The following is a 12,977-nucleotide window of genomic DNA, read 5'->3' as shown; positions in this document are numbered from 1 at the left end:
GTAAAATAAAGTACTCTCCTAACTACATCTGCCATTTGCCTATTGGGCCTAAAGCCCATTTGGTCATTTGGTATATATTTAGTGATAAATGTGTTGATTTGGTTTGCAAATATTAAGTTTTTTACATCTTGATTTAATAGAGATTTAGGATGGTATGATCCCAATGAGAGCAGATCCTTGCCTGGTTTAAAGATTACTATGATTCTTGAAAGTTTCCATGTCTCCGAGATCACACCCCCCTCTAGGATACTAGATAAGAGAGTTTTCATATGAGTGTCTTTAAATGTTTTATAAAAAGGAGCTCCAAAACCCTCATATCCTAGAGACTTCCCACAAATTGGCTGCCTTTAAAAGTGAGTACAGGTCTGTACCTGCTGCTTCATGTAGCTTCCTGCTGCAGCGGTATTCCCACAGCACCCCTCACATGGCAGCAGTATGCAATGGCCTCCATGCATGCACAGCAGACATTTGCGTTGCTCACCATGCAAATGGCCGCTGTGCATGCATGGAGGCCATATGTGTGCCGCCGCAGTGTGAGGGGTGCGGGAGAGTGAGCGATGCACAGAGGAAGCGATGGGGAGCTAAGAAGGAGCAGGTACAGACCTACTCTCCTCACTTTTAGAGGTGCCTAATCTGTTCTTCAAATCTATGCACAAATCTCTATTCGTGAACATCCCTACTGTTCAGAGCTAATTAATTTTTAAAGTTAGGTAAGAGGAAATGTCTTGATGCAACTTGTAGTTTGCATCCTGACTTCTGCTTTGTTTTCCAGTACAATGTGTGAACACGGTTTCTTACTTAAAGAACAAGAGCTACACCAAGCATATACTCAGTCCAGAAATTTGTTTTCCAGAATAGAGAACACAGTTTCACAGCAATCTACTCCTAGTTTCCCCCAAACCTTTAAGTTTCAGTACTCTAACTTGGAGGAAAGAAAAGATAACCTTTTTATTGTTGCTTTCAAACAATTGGGAGTTTGGGGTGGAGGGAATCTTGTTGATGTATTGCAAATAAATAACCCAGAGTTCTACTAGTAGATAGTTTTTGATAGTGTGTAATTCAGCTTCATTGAATTGCATGGCTACTCTTACCTGCTCCAAAGTTCCTCTTGTTATGAAGTTCTCTTCAGTTTTCCAGTGAAATTATAATTATGTAGCTTTATTGGTGCTGATGCACTTAATGCTTTTGATGAGATGTGAAATTGACAAGACTCCAATCCACAGATTGTGCTGCTGTAATTTCAAGGCAAAAAAATGTGTGACTGAGACACTCAGTTTCACTTCATTTTTGCTTTTGCTCCATTGAACAATACTAACAGTAGCTTTTACAGAAAAAGGGGTGAGCAGGCAGTTTCTCAACAGCAGTGGGTGGTGGGACCTCTCACTGCAGGAGCAGGTGTAACTCGTTACAAGGAAAGAGGTAGCTATTTGAAGCTTGGCTTGCTTGCAAAACTATCTGTTCTATAGTAGGTGATCCATTGGGAGGAGACGGCACATTGCTCAGCTTGCACAGAATCGGGCTAGAACATATTTAGCATTAGCATAATGATGGTCATTATTGATCATGATTAGTCTTGCCACATCCAGACTAATGATGTGCACACTTCATGTATGCAACAGGGGAGGGATAATTTCCCCTGATTTCCCCTTTTCTTTGCAGCCCTGCAGCCCCCTGTGACTCGTGAAAATATGACCCTCGCAATGTTCTCTAATTTTTTCCATCTGTATGCAGAATGAATTTTGTTCTGGGCGGCAGTATCAAGGCACAGTGTGCGCACATTCATTCAGAGTGGGAGCCTTCCTGATTCAACCTGAGTGGGATCTAAAATTAACTGAGTGGACATCAAAAAACGTGTGAGCACTCACACACCTCGGAGGGAACACTGGACCCTCAGAGGGCTGCAAGAAGGAAGGGGGATCAGTGAAAATCATCCCACACACACACATTGCATATGTCCAGTGGTGGTCAGCTTGCACAACATCAGTGTAGATGTCGACCAATAACTTTTTGTTGTATGAAAGTACTCTTTGATAGAAAAAAGTCATGTTGCAGTAAATGCACCATTTAGTCTGACTTTTTTTTTTTTTGCCGGGAAGCTGTTTTTTTCCAAATGATTGAAACATTTACTAGTGAAATCTCTTGAGATTTCCATGCATATTTCATGCAGTTATTTTTAGTAACTGCCAAGGCCTTTTGAGAAACTTGAACTGAGTTTGGCACTTAGTTTGCTCAAACAAGATACACTTCTTTTACTTTTTATGTATAGACATTTTGTGCTATGTTTCTAAACAAATGTCTTGACACTTTGTAGCATGCATACATTTTTTAAAGCCTCACACACACCATGGTCCTGACTTGAAGCATTCTCTCTCCCCTTATGACTGCTATTTAAAGAATAAAAAACAACCACATCATGGCCAAAAAAATGCTTAAAATAACACATAGTTTGGCCCTCAGTGTTTAGGTATGTAGCGACTGATGAAAACCCAAAGTTGGGATCATAAAAGTTACTTTTAGTGAGTCAGTAGGCATATGCCAGCTAAGTGAGATTACCCACCTCCCCCTTGAGATAACAGACAATTTCAAACTGATTTTGAAACCTCAAGATGTTAGTTGTGCTGCATTGGGTGAGGGGCAAAGAAGGGTACTATTCAAGAAACAGAAGTCCAAAGTAATACATTGATAGCACTAGAATGTGCGCGCGCTCGCGCGCTCTCTCTCTCTCTCTCTCTCTCTCTCATTGTTTGAATAGTTCAGTAGTTAAATTGAATAGTTGTTTGGATGCTGGCCCCAAACTCTACAAATATAAAATTCTAATTTGCTTTAATAAGGTGTATAAACTACTGGCATGCGCGATACAGATATAGATATATTTCAACCTCACAAGGTTGAAAGATGATGCATATTGACATATATAGGTGAACAGTTGCTTCAAAGTGCCTCACTGATAGCCCTGCAACTTCCAGTTCAAAAGCAAAAGCACAATATTTGGAATTTGACTGTCATTTCCACCCCATATTTAGAAATTGCTGTGCCCAAAATAACACAAGGCTTCATTAACCCCTTGCCACCTAATGGCGCAGTGAGGAAGTAACTTACCTAGGGAACAAGAGGTTGCTGGTTTGAATCCCTGCTGGTATGTTTCCCAGACTAGGGGAAACGTCTATATTGGGCAGCAGCAATATAGGAAGGAAGGTGCTGAAAGGCATCATTCTCGTACTGCATGGGAGAAGGCAATGGCAAACTCCAACTGTATTCTACCAAAGAAAACCATATGGCTCTCTGGTCGCCAGGAGTCAACACCGACTCGATACACTTACTTTACTTTACTTTAATCCCAACATACCATTTTTAAATTGCTTCTGTTGGGAAAGCGCACATGTCTCTGATAGTTCTGATACGGCCAACATAATGTGACATAATGTGACTTTTCACATTGCTAGCTGTGACTGTGTGCATGGTACAATGTGGTAATCTCCCTTATCTAAATTTTTCTCATGAATACTAGAGCTAATAAAGATAAATGTTAACATTGTATAACCACTGCCATGCAGCCTTGATACTGATCTGCCCTTTTTTCCAGGATGTGATGTGCAGCTGCTGCATGAAGTGTTGGCATGTGGTAAAGATCTCTGATAAGAATTTTAAAAGTAGGCACAAATGATGTTTAAAACAATATGAATCCACAGTTCTGTCTACATTTGTTTGGTGCGTGGTCTGCTTCTCTGTTTCACTAAGGGCTAGCAAATCAACCAGACACTTTCTCCATGTGATCCCTCCTGCTGTACTGAATTGTATGGGACAACCTCTGTGTGAACAGAGTACTATGCCGATATAGCTTGCAGTGGCCAGCATTTATTTTTGTGATTGCAGTACCTGCCAAAAGTGCCACTATTTCTGTGGAAATGTCTGGCCTTTGTAAATGTCTGGCTCGCTCTGTGCACATCCTACTTTACACAGAGGCTTCTCTACACAAGAGGGGTCCTGTGAGGAAAACGTGAAAAAGTTGCATGCACAGACCAGTCCTTAGTGTTGCTGTACCTCTTGCTGTAATAGGAATAGCATTTTTTTCCAGTTGGGACTGTATCTTCTTGCGTATGGAAAGGCCTTGCAAATCATCAGTTCGTCTTGTGTTGCCATTTCCTTTTTTTAGCATTACATGGTTACAATAAAAGGGTTATCATGCCTCAGCTTGCATAAATAACTTTTCAGTGTGTTCTCCAAAGTGTTTTCAACATTGCTATGAATGAGTAAGCTTGTGTAGGTTTTATTTGAGAACTAAATATAAGTTTTCTGTGCTAAAGGTGTCTAATAACTTGCCTTCAAATTTAAGGTCGGAATATAAATGTTGGAAGAAAGATGCAGGTTTAGTGAAGACTAGGATCTGGGAGAGCTGGATGATTTGGGGCCAAACGCATTCTTTCAGCTTACCTCACAGGGTTGTTGCCCTGCATGTCCACAAGATATGGTTACATGATGAAGCAGTGCACCTGAGCAGCCCTACCCGGTAAGGTAGGATCGAGTCCAATCTCGGTGCTGCCTCCATCTCAAGCCTGGGTTGTTATTTTTACCCAGGCTTTTACCCAAGTTAAAGGGCACAAGTGTGCCAGGGTCGTGTGTATGCTCGGACTTTATGCAGCCCAAACATACACAGATTCTGCTGCCTAGAGTGCATGACTCATGGGGGAATCCCCCAATGCACTGTGCTGCTGGTGTGGTGCATTTAGGGATTCCTGCAGGCCAGGACACATTTCCGCAGCCTCCAGTGATCCATAGTGCCAGGAGCAGCGTGCCTCCCCACCCTCTCATGGTCATGTGCATGACCTCAGTATCTCACAACATGTTTTTATAGTTGCCTCTGAAGAGCATATTGCTTGAAATATGCTGGGCAAGATTGAACAAACTGATTATCAATTCAATCAGCACCTTTGGGATTTGTCATCCCTTCCCCTTTTTTAATTTCTTGGTGCTGCATCATCTTCTCCCATCTTCTCTTCTCCTGAGAAACTGTGTGCACCACCCTGAGCTCCTTAGAAGCAAGTAGAATATAAAACTAATAAAATCAAGAGGAGTTAGGAAGACTCTTTTATTTTTCCAGGTTCCTAATTTATTATGTGCTGTGCTTTCTATATGGTTCCTATCTCAGCCTATGATTTAAAAAATAAATAAATCCTGAGTGTTGTTTGTTTGTCCAATACCTAAATAAAGTAGAAAAGCAAATACAATAAGTACAGTAGAAAGCAGAAACGTCTAACTTGCGTTACACAAAATTGGTGTTGTAGTGGTAATGGATGTATTTTTAATGCTGCTTAAAGTAAATTCCACCAAGGGCAAGGAAGAAAGGCAACAAAACACTCAGCTGAGCCAGCTAATGTTGCAGTGGCTCTTTCTCACCATACAACTCTTCAAAGACAGGCTTGAATTGTTGTTGGAACGTTAATTTGAACTCTAGTGTTGCTGGTCCTCAGTCATGAGTTTCATTCAACCTCTGTTCATGTTGAGAGGAGTGGGGGCAGGATGCTCAACTTCTTGTAAAACCAACAGAAGTGGAGTAGGCACATGACTACTTCAAGCTTTTGCTCCTCCCTTTTAAAATTCCTCCACTGATATTTTTGGAATAAATTGTACTCTTAACACTACTTGGAAAAGAGTTAAGATTAAATTATTTTTAAGTATTGCACAATTGTAAGTACATTTCTTAACTTACAAAACTTGCTTTTAGAACCAATTTTTAAACCAAAGTATATCTTATAATATCAGCTAGAATAAGACCCTTTTAGATAGTTGCTTTAGTTAAAATTGTGTCTGACATTGTCTGCGTATCTGAAATAGCAAAGAGTAAAAATTCAGTAAACCAAAAACCTCTGGTTTGAGATGAGTTAAGATGCTTTACATTTACCCTTATGCTCTAAAAGAATGGAAATTACAAGTTAAGGTTCCCAGCTTAAGCTTTGCACCATATAAGCAGTGAAGACTTTGTACAGTCTGGTATATGATGATGAGGCTCCATGCACCAACACTTGGCCTTGATCAGAGATGCATCAGGCCGAAATTCAACAGGAGCATCTCTAGGAAGTGATTAGGGAAATTGCACCTGCTAAATGTCTGCCCTTCCCAGCCCAATGTTCAGCTGAAAGACCAAGGCAAAGTTTGAGTGTATTGAAACTGCTGTGCAGGGGCCTGGGGGTTGGTGCACATGCACGCACCTTAGAGGGAACAGTGCTACAGTAGTGTGTAGATTTGTATCTAACACAGCAGGATTAAAATACAAGCTCGTATGTGTGCGCACACATGAAAAGAACTGTACCAGCCACAAGTAAAGCTACAGATGAGCTACAAAAGGCTGCTTTTGCGGAGAGTAAATGCATTATGAAATCACCAGGGTTGCTCTGTCTGCCTATTTCAAAAATGAATACTACTATTAATGACAATGAACTCTGAGCCAGAATGGGTCAGTGTGCTTGACTAGACTGGGGAAATCAAAGTTCAGATCCCCATTCAGCCATGAAACTCACTGGGTTACTCTGCCCTGAGCCATTTTTGGAAGGGTGGTATATACGTAAATCAAATAAAAAATAAGTGACTGTCCCAGAGTAACCCAGTAATTTTTCTATTTTTTCTGTATGCATTTTTTAAATAGGCAGGCAGAGGTGCCCTTGTAACTTCAGAATGCATTTGTTCTCAGTTTTTGTAGCTGGTCTCTGCTTTACCTGTGGCTTATATAGATTTATTTACTTTCACATTTATATCCTGTGCTTCCTCCAAGCAGCCCAGTGTGGTGTACATGGCTACATTTATCCTCCCAACAGCCCTATGAGGAAGGTTATGTTGAGTGATAATAGAAAAACCACAGGTTTTTCAGTGATGCTTGCTGCAACTATGAACCATCTCCTGTAACTTAGAGGACACCATGGGAAGCAAAGATGCATGGGGACACCCTCTCCCTTCTCCATGCCTGCTGAACAGCTGGGTGCCACTGTCTGCCTGCCTTGGCTGCCCACCACTTAGCCTGGGTGTCAATCCTAGCAAACAACAAATGTTTCTTAAAATAGAGATCACTTCCTTAATTTCTTACCCAATGAACCATAACCCCCAGTGGATATATTAACATAAGAATGAACATAAGAACAGCCCTGCTGGATCAGGCCCAAGGCCCATCTAGTCCAGCATCCTGTTTCACACAGTGGCCCACCAGATGCTGCTGGAAGCCACAGGCAGGAGTTGAGGTCATGCCCTCTCTCCTGCTGTTACTCCCCTGCAACTGGTACTCAGAGGCATCCTGCCTTTAATGTTGTTAATGTTACAGATACTGGCCACAATCCAGAGAAAAACCTGGTTAGCTCTCTGCAAAGCACATAGATATTTAAAATTATTTTCCTTCCAACAGAATTAATTCCTTCTCTACATACACCACACCCACATGGAAAGCCAATTTTGCAATTACTTGAAAAGCAGTTTGGGCTCAGAAATGCATGCATATGCCCTAAAAGAACTTTCTGGCTGCTTATGCCAGTTCCTAATCTAATTAGTCCAGTCTCCCAGTTTTCTTTTCCTTCCAGTATTTTATGGCATGTTATTTTGGAAATGGGACATTTCCATGTATGCTTTGCATACAGATCAGAGAGCAAGGGAGAGAAAGCAGAGGTTTCATTTCTCCCCTGCAAACACAAAGAAGCCAGTAAAACATCAGACTTACCAATAGCCAGCCTGCCTGCTCTCTAACCAAAATGGTGATTGGATTATCCTGAGTAGCTAAAAGAAAAAGACTTGCTCACCCTCTGGGCACTCTGGCTGCCTGAGGAGTCAGTCAGCCTAGTTCCTCTCTGATTGGTTTATAGGATGGTCCTAGGATCACCTGCTCTGCAAAAACAAGAGTGAGCATGCCTATTGGCTCCTGCCTTATTAATATTTTTAAAAAATCTGGAGCTTTTCATTTGTTTTGTGCTACTATCGCCCACCCTTACAACTCCTAAAGCGGCTGCAGGCAAGAGCAGCAGGGAACAGAGGGAGGTAGTAGGCACACAAAATGGAGGCAAAGGCAACATGGCTCACTGAGAAAATTAAGGTGAGTGCTGCCCACTTTGCCCATAAAGAAGTTCCGCCCCTTCCTTCAATTGAAGGGCCTGTTTTGAGCTTGGAAGAGAGCGGCCCTATTCTGAGTGCCATTTTGGCAGGCTGATTTCCCCTTGCTTCATGTTTCTGGCTTCGGCTTCCAATTGGTTTGCAATCTCCTTGCTTCTTGGTTCGCTTATTGTACATACCAACATGGGATCCTTGGTCCTGAAACTATAAATTTTTAGTCAGAAGTAAGCCCCAAAGAAATAATAGGATTCCCCCTTCAGAAGGGTTCCCCCCTTCTATGCTTTGACGGGCTGGGAGAAAGGGGGGAAGAGAACCCACATTCTTGCCTGCTGGTCCTGATTCCTAAGTGTACTTAGAAGTAAGCTCCAGTGGAATCAATGGACTTACTTTCTAGTAACTTATTCCAAGCTTTGTTGAGGGCCTCTGTTTTCCCTCTTTGGTGGGAGTGAGAGAAAGGGGAAATTGCCAGGACTTGCCCTTCCCAACTTTGACTTCAGAATTCTCAGTGGGCAGACTCAGTTATGCTCTTAGCTAACTGAATGTCTGCAATCAGATCAGCTTCATACTTTGTAGCAAACGTGTTTGCTACGTGTACACCAGCATTACACTGATGTTTCTCACAGCAAACATGAAGGGGGGGGAAAGGTACCTGAAACTGTGTGGAAGAACTGCAAAACAAACAACGAATATTTATATACCATTTTTCAACAAAAGTTCCCCAAGCGGTTTACAGAGAGAAAACACTAATAAAGTAAAAGGTGGATCCCTGTCCCCAAAGGGCTAACAGTCTACAAAGTGTGCAGTGTGCTAATATGCTTATAAAGCTTGATTACAGGAAAAAATATTAACATAAATAAACACCTAGTAAGTCAGTGATCTTCACTATTTTTCAAGCTGGGAGCACTTTGGCAAAAAACCACCTTCAATGTGAGAGCCTTTCCCACTGTGCTGACCAGTGTTCCCTCTAAGGTGTGCACGAGTGTGCGTGCTCACACGGTTTTTTATGTCCACTCAAATAATTTTAGATCCCACTCAGGTTTAATCAGGAATGTCCCACTCTGAATGCATGTGTGCACACACTGCCTTGATACTGCCACTCAGGACAAAACTAATTTTTGCACACAGATGGAAAAAAAATTAGAGAACACTGGTGCTGACCTCTACACAGTACTGCACTTTTCTCAGTGCTGGGAAGGCACTTAAGAGAAAGAGCCCTCTCTTAAGAGCACTCTGTGGGGAAAGTGGTGGGAATGCCTACACTTCCAGCACTCTGTGCACACCTTCCAAGATGGTTCAGGGGATCAAGGGAGCTCATTTCCCTTTGAAGGAGTCCTCCAACACACACACACACACACACACACACACACACACACACACACACACAGAGCACTGCATGGTGTGATTGGCTGGCTCCTCAGGGACTGTGCAGAATATTCAGCTTAAGCTTCATGCAGATCCAATAAACAGAGGGACGCACTTAGGACTAATGTGGGCTGCCACTGTCCCCTGGGCCTTACAGTGAAGAGTGCTTTGATAAGTCCTCTTCAGTTCATATAAGCAATCTTAGTCCTAGGAAGCTGAATATAAAATCACACATTTAATAGAAAAATCAAAGTAAATAAGTTCATTAATTAAGTTCACATCATTGCTGTCATGACTAGATTCAGTGTCTGTTTGTAAATGTTTTGTCCAATGGGCTATCACACTAATTCCTATTTCAGCAGATTCATGAGCTCTCATATACTAATGATCAATGAACTGGCAGATATAATCTTTAATAACACAGACTTTAGTAGCAGTCTTCAAACATGTGCTCAAATCTGCCACTAGAGCCTAAACAGTCCGAAATATATATATATATATATATATATATATATATATATATATATATATATATATATATATTAAAGATTCCACTATTTTCTACTTGAGAATATGATGGTGATAATTTTTTATGTAAAATTAATCAGAGAATGTTGTAGGAAAACAAAGAAATCATAGGGTCACAAATGGAATAATATATAACTGAAATTTTACAATCATTCTTAAATTGTGAAGATTTGGGGCTTAGGAATAGGCACTAATAACAAAATCCACCTTAATTTGCTAAAGGATGCTTGTTTTCAGGTCCAGACATGCTCAGTTAATTGCACCTGCTACAACAGAAATTAAAAAAGACAGCTCTCTTCATCTGAGAACCCTGATTGGGCCAGGATAGCCACATGACTGTGTGAATGTTACCCATGTTTTACTTGTTTCCTGTAGAAAATGCTGTAATATGCCCAGCAAACACATTTGCTGCATGAAATGTTAAGCTTCTCTTGTTGATGTGTCCTGGTTCTAGCATTCAGGTCAGGTCATGATAAATTTTGTATCCAGTTCAAGTGATAAAAAACCCTGTTAAAACTTAAATGTGGATTGGTTTTATTTTCTTCATTGAAAATAATGGAACAGGCAGACAGAGTAGGAAAGAATGGACATAGTTTCCCATAACCTTCTAAAAAAATGGTTAATAGGAATTCATATATCTTTCCTACAAAAACAAGCCCAACACTGCTAACAAACAAGAACAATGTTTTAAAAGTTTAGAAGCCAGGCTGAAATAGCAGCATTAACATCCAGGCCACATTTCCAACTAATTGCTGTTGTGTAATTCAAAAGCCTTGAGGAATAAAAATGTGTTTAACAGCTGCTTAAAAGGAGACAATGAGGGAGCTATCCTGTTTATCTGGGGAAAGTGTTCCAGAGTTGTTGTCCTGCCATTGAAAAGCTCCTGTTCCTGGTTCCCACCAAACTAGTGGGTCGGACCAGGGCCTCTGATGCCAGTCTAAGTGTTCTGGCAGATCCATATGGGAGCAGATGGTCCCTGAGGTAGCTGAGTCTTTGACCATTTAGGGTTTTAAAGCCCAGAGACAGCACCTTAAATTAGCAACCAATGCAGGTGATGCAGAATAGGAGTAACATAAGCCCCATGCCTTGCTCCTTATTCGGGCAGCTGTTATGTACCACCTGTAGCTTCCAAACTGTTTTCAAAGGCAGTCCCACATAGAGAGGATTACAATAGTCTGGTCTGGATATGACTAAGGCCCAGGTCACTGAGCCTAGGTCCACAGTCTCCACTTAGGACTTGAAATGGCAAATGAGCCGCAAATGAGCCAAAATTGAGCAAGGGCATTCCTGACCACAGCCAACACCAGAGTGGCTAGGAACAGCTCTGGGTACAGAAGCACCCCCAAACTTCATGCTTGACTTTTCAAGGAGAGTCCAGAACAGGCCAAACATCTCCAGCCAGATCAGGGGAACCCTCAACCAACAGAACCTCCATCTTGTCTGGATGAAGCTTATGAATTAGTGCTTTCTACTCTGGTCAAAATGTATTTTGCATTGCAGCCATTAGTGGATTTTCTCGTCTGACTTGTTGCTGTTTCTTGTAAACCCTCCTTTGGTACTGTAGGTGCTATATAAAGAACATTTAATGTAAGGCTAGGTAATGTGTTTAAGCAAATTGGAGTGTGTGGAGGTGGTAGGCTATTAAGGTAACTTTATTTTTGGTCTTAGTGGAGGGATTTGAATCCAGTCTTTGGACAAAAAGTGGCATGAAGGAGTCAAAGTATAATGAATTGTGGAGGAGAACCCACTCTGAAGAAAATGTGGAGAAATGTTACTTTTGGAAGGAGGCTTCTCTGAGAAGATTCTGACAGAATAATCACATTAATGATAACTGTGACTGGCTGTTGAAGTATTGTGATGCAGTTGCTTAGCTGGCAAAAAACACAGCACCTGTTTCCAACCAGAGCTTGTGCATGGCTCTCTAGGGTTTCTGATTAAGCAAGCTGCTGAATGATTTGGTAAATAGAAACAAGCAAAGTATATGTAAGACTGAAGTTATGTACCACAAGCACATCTTACCCATTCAGATAAGACAATCGTCACATGGACACACTCAATGGACATACTAGGCAGGATCCATACTAAGTAAGTTGAGACTAAGCACCATTGAAATGGATATGACTAACTTAAGTCTCCAGTTTCAATGGGGTTTAGTCATGTCTAACATTGTCTAGATCCTGCCCACTTGAAACAACCTTACTGCATCAGTTGTGTTGTGCCTTTAACTTGACAAAACATTGCATTTGCCATTTTCTTGGAGCAAGCTGCTGTTGCCCTGAAGGGCAAACTACATAGTAGTATTACTTTCCCAATGTGCAGGATTAATTTTGCCCCTAGCAGAGATTGCTATGTATCATAGCCCAGGTTCACAAATGATAAACAACTACACTTTTGTGAAGTGGCCTTGAACTCTCCTGGCATAAAGCATTGAGAAACTTGAGCTGGCTCCTAAAATCTGGGCCAAGTTGTTTGGCATTCGGCCAAAGAACACATTGTTTTGATCCTCTTTAGATCCTTGAGTATCCTGGACTGCTAGAAATTTTAGCAGCTCTTTGATTTGTAGTTCAGTGGATAAGAAGATAGGTGCTGGGTCACTGGTTTATATTAGCACTGTGGCACTTTAATAAAAAATCTGGTCTGAATGTGTTAAAGGAAAAGTGCAAATGTATTGTTCTTATACGATCAAATATGCAAATATACAGCAAACACTGTACAGTATATTCATGCTTTGAGCATGTGAATTTCCTGGTTCTTGCTACTTAACAAGTGTGACTATCATTTTTATAGTACTAATGTGAAATCCTGAAAATTGGATTTGCGGAAGTATTCCTCTACTGTGTACAGTGTTCAGCAGTTTGTGAATCCTTTGATTCTTGGGCAAGCTAGAGAAAGACTTCTGACTGCAGAACTGAATAACTATGGGGTGAAAGAGAACTTTGGATTACTTTATACCACCCCCTGCTGGCAAAAAGTAGTCTTAGTGATGGAAATAAAGATTTAGAGAA

The 12,977-nt window shown here is 41.2% G+C and overlaps 1 protein-coding gene across 6 annotated transcripts in view; it reads left to right on the top strand.

Moving 5' to 3' along the window:
- The window catches only part of TESK2 (testis associated actin remodelling kinase 2), a 108,422-nt gene that overhangs the window by 61,977 nt on the left and 33,468 nt on the right, over positions 1-12,977 (top strand). The window lies entirely within an intron of this gene.

Source organism: Hemicordylus capensis, chromosome 4, assembly GCF_027244095.1.
Source record: "Hemicordylus capensis ecotype Gifberg chromosome 4, rHemCap1.1.pri, whole genome shotgun sequence".
Classification (NCBI taxonomy): Eukaryota; Metazoa; Chordata; class Lepidosauria; order Squamata; family Cordylidae; genus Hemicordylus; species Hemicordylus capensis.
This window is presented reverse-complemented; position numbering and strand designations above follow the sequence as displayed.